This window comes from Parasteatoda tepidariorum, chromosome 2, assembly GCF_982258835.1.
Source record: "Parasteatoda tepidariorum strain Cologne lab strain chromosome 2, Ptep-v5.0, whole genome shotgun sequence".
Classification (NCBI taxonomy): Eukaryota; Metazoa; Arthropoda; class Arachnida; order Araneae; family Theridiidae; genus Parasteatoda; species Parasteatoda tepidariorum.
In genome coordinates, this window is record NC_141756.1 from 108,768,630 (window position 1) to 108,784,712 (window position 16,083).

General features: G+C 26.5%; 1 pseudogene across 1 annotated transcript in view; it reads left to right on the forward strand.

The window, feature by feature from the left end:
• The window catches only part of LOC147816021 (tyrosine--tRNA ligase, cytoplasmic-like), a 30,507-nt pseudogene extending 15,463 nt beyond the window's left edge, over nucleotides 1-15,044 (forward strand). The window contains exons 6-8 of the transcript XR_015431214.1: nucleotides 1,096-1,228; nucleotides 7,491-7,633; nucleotides 14,819-15,044. The product of XR_015431214.1 is annotated as a tyrosine--tRNA ligase, cytoplasmic-like (transcript). The remainder of the gene's footprint in view (nucleotides 1-1,095; nucleotides 1,229-7,490; nucleotides 7,634-14,818) is intronic.
• The last annotated feature ends 1,039 nt before the right edge of the window (nucleotides 15,045-16,083 follow it).

Genomic DNA, 16,083 nt, shown 5'->3' on the forward strand with positions numbered 1-16,083 from the left:
TAAAAATGTTAGCATATGCATAGTTAAGACACTTCTGAATGTTTTCCTTCGTTTAGAAGTTTTTTTATTCTTTTAATGGGATTATATATTTATTTTGATGCATGCAAAATGAATAAAAGTAAGATATTTAAAGTCAGTAGCATGAATATTTAGCCACACAGTAAAAATAAACACTTAATTATTTTTTTTTTATGGAAACAGATGTTGGAAAATTCATGACAAGATAAACCTGAATGAGCTTCAGACAAATTTATGATTAAAGTTTTCAAAAATTTTAAATCAGCCACCCAATCTGTATTTGAAAGTTATATAAATTGTATTTTTTATTTTTAAGGTGGGAGAAAGTTATTTATATTAATTCAATATAAAGAATTTGCAAATTTATTATTATTAATTTTTTAATGCTTATTATTGTTTTGAATTATTGTTTGAATTTTTATTATTGTTTGTATTATATATACTTATTCTATTGCACAATTTGTCCCTGCCTTTTTGTCTTCTAAGACTGGTAAGACTGAGCTTAAAAAATATAAATATATTCTAATTTTTATTAATCTTTTTAATTTATTTAGTCCTTTAACTTGAAACACATTTTTGCTCATTCAGTTAACAATAGAAAATCTTAACTGTAGCTGATATTTCCGTTTCTTTATTTTATTTTTCATGAATAATTTACACCATATCTAAAAGACTGGTGTTCAATTAAACTATATTTCCATTAAATGATAAAGATAACTCTGCCTTATGTTTTTGCTATATTGTACATATTTTCTTCTTTTTATATTTTTATGTAAATGTAAAAAGATTGAAATTCATTTAAAACAATTTTGTAGATATTTAATTATAATTAATATTATAAATAATAATTATAATTAATATTATTAATATTATAAATTTGATATCTTAGTTAAATTTTACCATTTGAAATAAATTTTACATAATTAAGCAAAATACTTGATAATTTTTGTTCCTATTTCTATTTTGCTTTCATATAACCTTTCCTAAACAATCAGGAAATCTTTTGATTTTTTTCAAAGTATTCTTAAATTTATTTAAATTTCTTTCCTGCTCATTTGATTTAACTAATTTTTTTAGATACTTCATCCTGGAGACTTGAAGGTTTCAGTAGAAACTTATTTGAATAGATTACTTGATCCAATTCGAAAAAAGTTTGAAGATCCAGCACTTCAAAAGTTATCTACAACCGCCTACCCACCAGTTAATAAAAGTAAGACAGTGAATAAGAATATTTAGAAATATATTCTATCTTTACATGTATGATATAAATTTCAATGATATATTCTGTTTAACTCTTTTTATTTGAAATTATTTTCAAATCGTCACTCTTAAAAAAATGTTTGTTTTTTTTAGTTATAATTTGATATTCTTTTATTGATATTAGTTTTAGGTCAATAACATCAATACTATTTTATAACCCTTAAGGTCATTGTTACTTTTTTTACATCATTAAATTTATGTTTTAAATTTAATAATTTTTATTTTAGGTAATAAAAATTTAATTTTGATACATTTGTTTTCTTAGTAAATTAATATTTTCCCAAAACCTAATCAATCATTTATTGAATTGAATTTTTCTGGATGAAATTACTTTTAAAATTATAGTGTTATTAAAAAACTTTCTTTTTTACACTTTCAACAAAAAGAGGACTAATAACACAAAAGTGTTTCATCAAGTACATTATTTGTAAGTTTTAAAGCAAATAAAACTTGATGAGCAAAAATTTATTGGTTTAAAAATTTTTTTAGTGCCATTAATTCAGTTTCTGTATTGCAGAAAGTGTGAATCTAGTATAGCAGCTGGATCTGTTAATATCTAGTTTAAAACTCAATAAAATATCTGCAACATATAGGGTAAAAGAAATAAATTATGTCATATTACTTTCATGTAATCTTAAATTCATAATACTTGGCTTTTCTATTATCATATTTTTATTTTCATAGTTCATTTTTTTCTATATCACTCTGTCTGTTTTAATTTATTTTTCTAGGCATCAGTTTCATTTTGTTAATTTAGATACATGTAAAATGTAATTCAATATTTAGATAAGTTATGAAATACTGAACTGAAATTTTATTTTTAAACAAGATTTGTGGAATTAAACAAAATTTATATACTAAATTTACTTTTAATGAACTACCCATTTTCTTAAACTACAGATATAAAACACTGTATAGAGTATTTTATATCAGATGTATATAGTTGTATGTCTATAAGTTGTATACAGGCCGGGATAGCCTGGTTGGTAGGGTGCTGGGCCTATATCCAAGAGCTCGTGGGTTCGATCCCCGCTGGCCTAAAGACTCCCCGTGTAGTAAATGGTGACTGATGCATGATAAATCCGTCGAGTCACAAAGTCCGCCATGCTCCCTTAGCAAATCAATATCTCTAGGGATACTGATCCAGGAGTTTCCTTTTCTTCTGGATTGGTTCAAAATTACAAGGTTACGGAGTTGAACGTAAGTAGTCGTAAACCAAAAATTGGGTTGGCTGTAAGTTGTACACAGTTTTCTAATGAATATTTAATTTAAAATTTTATTTTCTCATCTGTTTGATTAGTGTGCATATTTTTACCACATTCAGTGTTGTGATTTTTGTTCCTATAAATAATTAGTCAAAACTGATTTGTCTAAAACAGACATTTTCTTCAAAATCTCAACTGATTTACACTGAAAAATTTAATTTATTATGGAAAAAATGAATGGGTAATTGCATTGGATTTTGAATACATATTAATTCCCTTTCACATTCCTGCAATTTCAATTATTTTATTACTACAATGTAATAATTGAAATTGCAAGAATGTGAAAGGGTATTAATATGTATTCAAAATCCAATGCAATTACCCATTCATTTTTTTCCATAATAAATTAAATTTTTCAGTGTAAATCAGTTGAGATTTTGAAGAAAATGTCTGTTTGGCTAATTATTTATTGGAACAAAAATCACAAAATCTTTTTATTACTACAATGTAATAAAGTAAGTGTGTGTGTGTGTGCGTGTGTGTGTGTTTGTGTGTGCGTGCGTGCGTGTGTGTGTGTGCTTCATGCATTTTTATAATGTTTTGTAAGCCTTTAAAGAAAGTCAAGTTTTTAATTTACCTTAATTTGATAGTATAAAAGTTATTTAACAAATTTCATGTTAAAAATAAAAGAATGCATTTAAATAACAATAGAAAAGTCTTTTACCAATACTTAATGACCTGTAAGATAATAAAAGCATGCTAACTATATTTTGCGCACTCAACAAGAAAAACTTTTGCACATTTAGCACAAGGTAATCAAAAATGTTGAATTTATATCTGCTATGTTTTTTGTTCATGCTTGCAGTAATGAAATAATGTATTTATTTCTTTGTATTATTTAGTTTGAATATTTCAAATGTAATTTATTTTATGAGTAGTATTTTTTCCGTATGCTTTCAGAAGGAAAAAGTGTCACCACTGATACCCCTATGTCCCCTGCAAGACTAGACATGGAAAAATAGTTCAAATTCAGAAGGTTTGTAATAAGAATGTTTTTTCTTGAAATAATAATTGCATGAATAATCAATTCTTTTATTGCGTGACTATGGTGTTCTTATCATTTTTAAGATTAATTCAATTTGTCAGATTGTTATAAAACCTTTAGATAAGAATTGTTTTTTTATCTTTTTTTCCCTTTTTACCTGTCAATATTGACCATTGTGTGCATTAATTTTAATCTGTTGGGTTGAGTTTTCTTTCATAAGTCCAATGGCGCCCTAAGAACCACTGGCCTTGTGCAATTACACCCTACATACCCTCCATCTGTTTAGAATATTTTCAATTATTAGCTAAACTAAACCTAGATAACATTTAAATTAATTTTTAAGAAATGCCTAGTTTTGATTTATTTGATGCTTTCTTTAAGATTATACTTTTAAATTTTTCCAAATTTCAAGACGTTAGTATTTACTAATTCAGCACATATAATGGGTTTTACCCTTTAGCATATATCTGTTTTTCTGCATCGTTTGAACCTATTATGATCCAATGAAGAAAAAAATTTTGGCTGTTCTTTGCTCTATTAAACATACTGTCTTCCGAATACAGCAATGTCTTAAAGTTGATTTACTGCCTTTACAAGAATATGTAATGATCAAACGAATAAGTTAATTTAGAGTTTAATTAATTTTCAATAGTCAGTTGACTATTATAAAAACAGGGTTCCTAGGGGTGAGGGAGAACATGGAAAATCTGGAATTGTTAGGGAATTTTATTTTAACTCAAAAAATCAGGGAAAGCTGCATTTTTTTTTACAAAAACTTGGAATATTCCTTTATCATCACTGAAAATAACCAGTCTTAAAATTGTCAGTGACAGTTATCAGTTATTGAGATACAAGTTAAATAATTCTAACATCTATTACAATTATTTGTTCTAAAAATTTCACATTTTACTCAAACTGAAATGTTCTCACCCTCATTTAATGATATTTTTTACACAAAAAGTCTAATATTTCACATTACAAATAAAAGAATCAAAGTTTTCTAATTGTCTCAATTTTCATTGAAATTTACCTGGTATACCTGGAAAAGTCAGGGAATTTTTTTCTGAAATTGAGTGAGAGCCCTGACACAGTCTTTCCATCTCTTTTTGGGCCTTCCTCTTGGCTTTTTATTGGAGGGGGTTGCATTAAAGACTCTTAATGCTGTTCGTTCTGGGCTCATTCTCACTACATGCCCGGCCCATCTCATTCTACTTAGTTTAATAGATTTAATGATATCATCACTATTAAAGATCTTATATATTTCAAAATTATATCTTTTTCTCCAGTTGGATAGCGCCAAAGGTGGTTGGTAGGACCTTCCTTTCGAAGGTTGCTAATAGCTTCTCTTCCCTTTTTGTTAAAGTCCATGTCTCAGAAATTGTCATTTATTAACATCAAGTAATATACATTTACTAAATAAAAAATACGGAAGATATCTATAAGATTTTTTTTCAACCCGGCAAACATTTGGTAACCACTCTGCCACGAGATTCATAAAACTAAAGCATTCTATACAATTTAAAGAGTGACAGCTCTGTATCAAATGTTTTGTCCAAGGTAAAGTTTTGTTACTCTTATACCCATAATTTCATAAAAATTAAGAAATAAAAATACCCTTAATATATGTAAGTAAAAATTCAACTAAAAATATGGTATCGAAGCTGTATTTTACCATAGCATTTCCATATTAATTTCATTAATTAACAATCATTCTTTTACAAAATAGTAACTCTTCATAACTACTTTACTGACTCAGGCTGACAAACAACACTCAGCTTAATTATTTAATATTAAAAACAACTTATATTCAAATTGTCTTTCTTAAATGTAATAATGCTAACAATAATACTCTTTCTCCAAAAACTAAACTTTAATGATTAAATCTCTTCAGAACATGTTACAAGCAATACAAAACACCAATAAAACCTTAATTGCATAAATAATATTCTTATTACCACCTTCTTCATTATTTTTTCCCTTTTGCTCAATCACAAATCTGTCAAATTCATCACCACAATTCAAAATATCCACTTCCAATGCAGCATTGCCCACCTGAATATCTTCCTCTTCTCACCTTATCCTTCATTTATTTTTTTTCCATCTCTGCAAAAAGCTTAAAACATCAGATCAGTTATCGTCAGATTCGGTAATAATTAAAAATTTGTCAAAGAGAGCTGCAGAGCTAAAAAAAAAAAGCTGTTTTGAGTTTATTTAATTTTTTATGATGTTTTTTTTTCTAATTCTATTCCAAATATTATTTTTAATCTTATTCTAGATATCTATTAACAAAAAATTTAATTGTTTCTTTAACATTTCTTTGAATATACTTTTATAAGTGGATAAATGAATGGATCCGCCTTATAAGCAGGTGTGATGCATGGGTGTGGCAGAAGTCGAATTCTTGGCCGTAGATGGCCCACTGAAAAACAAAAACAATCGCATCACTGAGTTTCTTAATGGCACACCACAACTACAACATGGAATTTTTAAAAAAATTTGCAATGAGAACTAATAAGAAGTGAATAATTAATTTGTTTTACCAGCATTAAATTTTTTTAATGCATATATGAGCCTTTAATTGCTCAGACTATCAGTATTGTATCATGAAAATGATTTGTCATCTCCCACTGTTACATCTGATTTCCAATTGGTGCTAGTGTTACCATTTTCCTATGTGATGTCATATTTTGTGTCATACAGTGCATTTGTTGTGTGAGATTTGTTTAAGACAATATATTATAGTCTGAATGTAAGCTTTTTCCCACCTAACAGGTTCTGATTTTTTGACTCACAAATTTTTGTGCCTTCTATTCTAAGCTGCTGCTTCAGGTCGAATATATAGGTTCATAACTATAAAATTGACACTAAAAATGGTGACCCGTCCCGCGTGGTCTTAATAAAATTGCACTTCTGAACAAGAAGTCGCTGCATCGTAAATATATAGAATTATAGCAAATATGTACTCATAAATGCAGAACTTATTTTGACAAAAATATTATTCTTCTATCTACTCCATTCTAAATTTTCAATTTATCTACTAAGCATATGATATTATGCTGATTATAATATATTTCCGCTACATAATGTATGTTCAGAAAGCTCTTAAATCTGTACAAAAATAAAGTCAAGAAGAATACATGATTTATCTCCAAAATAAGTACAACACTTTTTGAAAAAAAATAAGTACAATTTTTAAACACGAAAGATATGATTCATGAAAGAAATGTACTAATGTTATTAATGTATTGCAAGCGGAAAACTCCACATAATAATGCGTTACACATTTTTAATTTTTAATAATGAAGAGTAACTGATATTCCACCATCCTTTTTACCATAGACTATGTCTAGGTTAAGAAATGATGGTTCTTTCGTACTTTCATGTGTAATTCAAGATGCTCTATGTTCTTTGAGCACTAACCTCAAAAGAATAGGTGGACTCCCATGTAACTTTTGCTATACATTTAATTTTCGCCTATGAAAAAATGTTTGTTTTGAAAGAGCAAAAATGCTCAACTTCTGTTTTTGATGTGATTTTCTTACATAAAATTAAACAAAGATTTCATGTTATATTGGAATGAACAATTCAATATGTATGAAAAGTAAGGTTAGCTTTCATATTGAAAATGTACTAAAATGTTGCGTGTACTATATGAAAACATGTGATATTTTTGTTGTATTTGAAAATATGATTTTTACTACTACTGAGCACTTTCATGTTTTCCTTAATTTTAAAGCAAATGTTTGAAACAGCGAAAATTTTTAACACCTATATCTGATGTGATTTTCTTATAAAAAATTAGACAAAAATTTCATACAGTTCAATTCAGATTTTCCAACACACGTTAAAATAACATTGTGTCTATGAAATCGATGTATTGGTCGCAGTAATGACTGTATGTAATAATTATTGCCTTTATTCATTTACTGGTTTTTTCTAATCTTGTGTTTTATTGTTTTTAGAGGTGTTTGATAAGACATCTATTTCTACAGAATCTTTTATCTTTTTTGAAAGAGAATTTATTCCCTTTATTGATGACATTGAAGCTAACTTTGAATGTGCACTTTGGTTAAGTGATGCTGATTACGTGAGTGCTCTACGGATTGTATGTATAACTTTCTTTTTCAAAACTGTTAATAATATAATTAAAAATTTTGAAAAATAGTGATCAAAGCTCTATATCTAATGTATCTTTCAGTTCACAAATTTTTGTGAGAGGGAATAATAACCCCCAAAATAATTCTCTTGTTAAAGACAAACACTTTGTTTTTATAGTTACTTTTGCTTAAATTTCAATGGAGGACCCATTAGCTTTTCCAAACTTTCTTCCACCAAATGTTACTCAATTAGAAAGTAATGCACGAATTTCAATACCCAAAGGCTCTATGAATGAGAAGTTTTTTCAATGTTGTATGTTCATTAACGAAATAATTTTGCAGAAACTTTCTTGTCAAATTCTTGTTTCTTAATCAATTTGGTTCCTGTTAAAAAAAAAATTGCGACTGAAAGTCATGTGACATTTAATTTATTTGCAGTACTCCACTCCCTAATTTTAGAATCACTTGTTTCAGTTGAATTTTTTTTCTGTGCCATTTAATTTAGTTAAGAAAATCTCTGAGCAGTATAATAAAGAGTTTTTAAAGTCACATATTCATATATCTGAAGATATGCATTACATTTTTCTTCCTTTTTAAAAATTTCAAATTGGTCTTATAGTTATTAAATTTAATTTAATTGTTATTTTCTAAAGAAAAACTTATCTTGATCATAAAAAATCATGTCATATCACAATCAAAACTAATCACATAAAAGTTATAATTTCCTACAGCCATGTACTCTTTTGTCTGAAAACTAAATTATCTTTGCCTTTTTTTTAAAAAAAAATCAAAATATTTAAAGAACAACTAGTCTTAATATTTACTTTATTTATTCATTTCTTTTTTTTGGGGGGAGGGGGTTCTCAAACTCATTTAAGTAATTTTGAAAAATTAGCAGAAAATTCATTTTTTCCATTTTCGTAAGTTAGCATAACTAGTATATGGTCTACCTTCAATATGAATTTTCTTGAATTAGTTTAATCAGAAAGCTAAATCATTTATATTTCTTTAAATGTAGTGAGATTTTTAGCTTATCAAATAGAAGGATTATTTTGTTCTGACCTCCCATCACCATAACATTGCATTAGTCACATGTCAGCTGATAACAGAAGGAAACTCATTTTATTTCTACCAATCTATCTTCTTTGTAATTTCTCTATATATTTAAAAACAACTCATATGTTTATGTAAGTTACTAATAACCAGAGTTAGTCTTATTCCTTCAATTTATGAATTATACAATGTGCTTTGCATTCACATTGTTTTCAAATTACACATCATGATTTTTATTCTAGCATATTTAGGAATTCATTGTGATTTATATTTACATTATCCACATTGCATTTCATTTTGACATGAATTACAAATAGCACACATCATGCTTGAGAAGTTATGAATCAGTGATATAGCTGATTATAGAAAACCATAATAAAGATTAAATTGGTTTTCAATGAAATCTTTCAACATGACAATTACAGAGTATGTCATATAATATTAATCAAGATAACTGATTTTTTGTTATAATTAGGTATTTCCTGTTGTAATTGTTTTTATTAACCTCAATGTGAAAATAAATGAACTCCCTTTTTTTTAAATATTTTCCTAGATATAAAAAAAGTAATTAGATTTAGTTGGTTAATATATATATACACTACCCTAAAATAATGGTAGAAACACTTTCAATTTTTGACATTTTTTTAAGTTTCTCAATAAATGCTTAGAAAATTATTTATTCAATTTAGAGGTGTTTAGTTCATGTGATTTTACTTACTTAGCAATAAAGGTTAATGCTTTCAGAGATTTGAGGGACCAACAATAAATTACAAAAAAAACAAAGTATTTTTAAGCACCCTATGACAGATAATCAAGAAATAAGCTTGTTACTTGTATCAATTACTTTGATTGTTATTTGAAATAGCAACACAAAAGTTCGTAAACTTAGCTTAAATATTTCTGGAAATATGGACATTTTTATAAAAAATATATGTTTTTGTTTTATGTTTTTCACTTTAATATTAATAGATAAAATTAAGCAAAATTTTTGGAACTTTTTAAAATTAATTATAAAATTATAGTTTTAAAATTTGAAATAAGTTTGACAAAAACTGCATGAAATATGAGTATTAAAAAGTAATTTTTTTATATTGTGCAAGTGCAGAAAAAATTAAACATTTTTTTTCCATAATTTTGTAAGGAATTGTATTTAGCTACTAAGAAAAAGAGTATTTCAATATCTTAAAAATTTAAAACGCTTCAAGCAATTTTCTAAGTAATTTTTGTATTTCTAAAAAGAAATCACAAAAGGATTAGAGTTTTTCACAAATTTCATTTTGTAGTCTCGGCTGTGTTTGCCGGTGTCAGCTTTAATAAATCTTGTTTCATAATACAAAGAAACTTGTGGAAAAACCCTTATCGTTTTGAGCTTTATTTTAAAAAGTACGAAAACTACTTAAAAAATTGTTTTAAACTTTTTTAGTTTTTAAGATATTCAAATCAGAATGTTTTCATTAGTTGCTAAATACAATTCACTACAAAATTCAGTTTTTTTTTAAAATTTCTGTGCATGCGCTGTATAAAAGAACTACTACTTTAAATACTCATATCTTTAGCAGTTTTTTTGAAGTTTTTTTAAAATATTAAATCAATATTTTTGTAACTAATCTGAAATATCTGTAAAGCTTTTGTTTACTTGGGTTGAATATTTTTGAAGTTACAGCAAAAAAAACACGGGACCAAAAAATAAGTTTTTTATAATCTCTAATATAATAAGTTTTTTATAATAGCATAATATAAATAATAAGAACCAAAATAATCAATACAAATTAAAAGGTTCTTAATTTCTCCCTGGCATAGGGTGTTCAAAAACACATATTTTTATTATTGTAATTTATTGTTGGTATCTCAAACAAAAAATGACAAAAACTGAAAGTGCCTCTTCCACTACTGTAGGATTGTCTATATATATATATATATATATATATATATATATATATATATATATATATATATATATATATATATATATATATATATATATATATATATATATATATATATATATATATATATATATATATATATATATATATATATATATATATATATATATATATATATATATATATATATATATATGTTTCCGAGTTGGAACACAGATGATTATATGATGTCTTTGGCATCTAGAGGTCTCATGTTCAATTTATTCTCTGTGAATAATAGGAGGTGGAGGGCACTGCACAAACCTCAGTTTTATGAAAGTTTTTATAAGGTATAAATGAAGATTATTTGCTAAAATTAGTATTATGTAATTTTACATCTGCTTTCATTTTTTTATTATTATTTTTTTTACTTTACAGCAAAGGCGGTTGCAAAAATCTGTAAAGCATGCTTTCAGAGGTTAAACTTTATTTTGATAATTACTTTGTTACCCCCCCCCCCTTTTTTTTTTCAGGAAAGCAAAATTATAAACCCAAAGTGCTTCCAAAGGCTGTCCCCCTTAATAAAAATATCTTAACTTCATTGTACTTATGTGAGTGGTTGAAGGTTGATTGTCGTTTTGTGATAGGCATTTTGTTATTTTTGTTTTGATAATATTACAGTCCTTCCTTGCTTGAAAATATTCATTAAATTCTCTCAAAATAGTTTTTTTTTCTTGGAAAAAAAATTATGGTTTTATTTTTTCTACTACTGTTACAGATACTATGTCATAGCGCCTCAATTCAAAAAGGAACCAAAACTCATTCAAAATCTACTAAATCTTCTGTGCATTATAGTTGATATAAAATTTGTATGGGCATAAATAACATAATTTGTTTTTAAAGTTTCATTATGCTCAAAATCTTTTCAAATATCCTAACAGTTACTATATCTTGAAATTCTCAGATAAAATATTTCTGGAATTAATTTTCATTATAAGGAAAGATTGATCTTTCTGGGCAGCTTTAACTTTTTTAAACTTGGGAAATTTTATGCTAGATTCCTGGATCCATCTAAAATATTCAAAATTTACATTTATATGTTTTTAAAATGGGTATTTATGATTATGAAATGTTGATAACTTTTTAATTTATATTTTATTAGACAACTTGGATTTTTTGTAGCTTATGAAGTGTATTATATATTCTTTTCAGGCTCTTCTCTTAGTATGAGACAGCTACAAGTTGGCTTAGTTCTTTATCTTTCACAATTTCAATTGAAAGATTTAAATGCTAGTATTAACACTTTAATGTTTTATTAGGAGAAAAAAAATTGTAGATAAAAAGATTTATTTAATTTCTTTTTTTATGTTCTCATTTTATGTTCAATGCTCTGTTTTCATATGTTCTATGTAATCATTTTATGTACTAATTTTTTAATTTTAAAACTTTGTAATGAAACAATATACCAATTAAGCTATATTAAGTCAAATGATCTTTGAAACAATTAAATTCTCTTCAATTTGGTTTTTATTGTTATTTATTTAGTTTTAAAGCATATCAATTATATTTTTTTAAACAAAATTGTGAAATAGGTTTTGAAAAAATATGCGTTAATTATTTTTACATCTAAAAATATTTCGACTTGTCTTAAAGGTGAACACATATGATTGCTATTACTTAGTACTTGTATATTTACTATCTTTATTTAATTCTCTAATGTATATTTGCTTGTTTCACCTTGTAAAGTATTGTCTTATTTTGAGAAATGTTTTTAATTTCATTTTTTTCTCAATTTGATGGACTAGATATATCTGTCAATACACTCAAGAAAGTGTTTTATAAATACTGAAAATGATATCTTCTGAAGCACAGTACCTCTATATTTGGGCTATAAAGGAAGTCCTGTGCAAAAATTGTGTGCACAATTACAAGGGTTGGTTAGTCCCAATGTTTGATCCTGGAGTTGTCTTGACTTCTGGATTGGGTTCAAAATTTAAAAGAAAACGTAGTTAAGCATTGATGGTTGTAAACCTGAAACTGGGTTAACTTCTCAATGCCAGTTATAAAATAAAATATAAAGTTGTGCTAAAGATAAATGTGTTGAGATATCTTTATTGGGAGCAGTGGATTGAAACATTCTTTTACTCAATGCTGTACAAATCCTTTAACACTAAATTTTTCAGCAACAGATTCATTGGAGATTATGGTTTCTTTGATCTTGGTATTGAATATGAATGTCCACGTATTTTTGAAAATATTTACACAATTTGTTCACATCTATTCTTTCTAAATAGTGATTACCATCAACAGGCACCAAAACAAATGTTGAAAAATAGCATCACGCTCCTGTGCTGTTCTCAGAGGTGCCAACCATTATAATTTCTTCATAATTATTATGATTTCATGGACAAAATAAGGGTTTAAATTATGGTTTTTAAGAATTTTCATAGCAATCTATTTAAAATATACGTTATTTTTCTTAACCACCAAGAGTTAAGAATTTTTGCTTTTTGCAACTAATCTGCAATAATTCTTTTATACTCCTTGAGACCATTTCTAAAACAATGCAAACATAGAAAAGTATAGACCATATAGGAAAACAAAAGAACATAAACTCAAATCTGAAATGCTGTGAGAAAATATTTTTAGTGATTTAAATGTAGTTCTCTGAAAAGGTAATAAGAGTTCATTCTAATTTAACCAAAAATTAAAACATTGATTCCAAAAATGCGATACAATTTTATCTGGTTCACAATAAAGTATAAAATTTCAGTGTCGTATATTTTTTAAAATTTGCCTAGGTATTGATTTTTTTACCTTATTTTATAGTAAATATATACCTAATTATACTATTTTTTATGAATATATAGAATTAAGTAATATATACATCTTAGAATTGCGCTATTTGAGAATGCTAAGTTGTATTGAATTCTATGTTGTTGTAAGATTGTACTGTATTGTTCTAATGGAAATTAAATCATCATTGAAATGGAATAAATGCTGAGTATTTCGCTGTTTCTTAAAAGACACATCTTTCCAAGAAAACAAATATTATTATCATTTCAACACACCCTGCTGCTGTAGAAAGACGTTCCGATTCTCTGTTCTAGAGCCACATTATTTTTAATGATTCATTCCCCACATTAAGAACCATTTTTTAAATCAATGCTTTCTTGCTAACTGATTAATTTGTTTTATGCAATGTACTCCTTCATTTAAAACTGATTAGTTATTACTTTTGTATTTTTGATGCTGGCATTTCAGTACAACTTATAGTTTGTCTATAGAAAGAACTTCACTAGCATTTCGTCTGGAACCATAATAGTGACTATGGTAATTATAATATGGTGTTATGGTAGCTATAACTATTCTCAGTAGAGGTTTAGAGTCACTGTTTAGGACAGGTTTTGGCTTGTGTCGGCAAAAGAAAGGGAATCTTTTTCTTCGGTCTATTGTGTCAGCCCTCTACGAGAGGAGCTACACTCCCTGAAATACGCTTTTCTTGTTTCCATAGCAACAGACGGCTTCAGATTTTGTGGCGGGGGGAGTTCTTACCGTAGACAAACTATATAAACCTAACAGCACAATCTTCTTATTCTCACCTTCATTTAGGATTCTGCGGAGAATAGTCTTGTAAATATTTCAAAAATTAAACATGGTCTTATATATATATATATCAAGCGAACATTTTATATTAGATATACAATTGAACACAAAATCATATTTTATGTAAATTTCGGAAATCTCTCAAATAAATAAATAATAGTTTCCTAATTTCTTTAAATTTTATTTATAATATATTCAAATGAATTAAAGAAAATTAAAATTTTCATCCTAATTTTGTGTCTGCTGATTTCAATATTTAAAAAAAAAAATCTCAGTTAACTTTTAGGAAATCTTCAAATATGCTTAGGAAATAACCCCTACTCTTACTGTGAATAATTTTGTCTGTTCCGCCAAAAATATTCTTTACTCTTTTTTATTTTTATGTCATAAAATTGAAGCAACATGAAGGTGCAAGGTATATACAATTATCTGAAAATTTTGTTTGACTTTGGTTTATACTAATAACTTTTTTATACTTAGTATTTTGACAATCCAGTTTTTTATATTTGATGAGAAATTAACACAAATTTAAGGTTTTTTTTTTATTGAAAATTATTCTATATCTTTAAAAAATGAAAAGAAAAATCTTTCTCTATTTTTAGATCTTTATTTTCACCATTATTGATTTCATGATTACTTACTTTTATTCAAATTTTTAACTATTTATAGCCTTGTGAAAAAGTCGTTATATGAAAAAAATAACTTTTGTATTGAAGCGGATGAGAATGACACAATTAATGAAGGGAACGATGCAAACAAGTCAGATGAAAATGTCAAGATATTGCCTGATGAGAGATAGAAGAATACGACTTTTGACCACAGATTCTGTATTGTGAAATATTTATGTAAAAAAGATATTTATTAAATTTTTGATTTCTTTTTCACTTGAATTAAAGTGACTTTCTATTAATGACTAAATTTATTTGCAAATGAGAGATAGTTTTTTTTTAATTTTGTTTATTTGAATATTATACGGTGTTCATTTTAATTCATCCTTTGAGTAACTCATCATCATATTTAAATTCATCCCTTTTATTGTAACAATAAAATGGATACAAAAGTGATTATTTGTTTCTGGGTTTTAGAAAAAGGTTTTTATACCATGGAGGTTGAAGATGTCTTAAACTGGTTTTTGACAGCTCACCTGAGATTTTCTTCCAAAACTGTCCTATAATACTGTAAATCAGTGATTCCCAAAGGGGTCAAGTGAAAAAAAAATTGGGTGTCCATGAAATGAAAATGGGAGTCAACGATAGTGGATCTCATATAACGTGACTTTAATTTTGGCACTTCATGAATGGAATAATCAACATACGCTGATAGTACCTATTTACCTAGATTTTACTAACTTATAATATAAAGACATATATCTATCTACATTCTACATAATCTATAAAAGTAGCTATGAAGTAAACAATTTTTTTAAATTTATGTTATTAGGATTATTTTCTGATATATGAAATTGGCCAAATGTTGATAATTTATTATTAAAGCATCAGGTTCATCCTTCCCACTAAAAACATTTATTTATTGCTTAGTTATTTTATATAACAGATACTAAATTTTAATTTGTTTCGTTTTAATTTGAATTTAATTTATAAATATTTAAAGTTAACATGAGTTTTTTTTTAAAGTTTTTCACACTTCATTTCACTACAGTTAGAAATTTAAATTTTTTACAGTGAGTAGCACTATACCAGCTGTCAAAAATACATTTGAAGTTGATGAATTTACAAAAAATCAATATTAGTTACGCAGGGGGTCTACCCAAAGCCGAAAAACATGGCAAGGGGTCCACGAGACAAAAAAGTTCAGGAACCACTGGTTTAAAGCGATAACAATTGAAAATAGAAAAAATAAACCAGTCTTTATTTTGCATTTATGATACCTCGTTAATAGCTAATCGAAGACAAGGTGCGTAGCGTTTTTAAAAA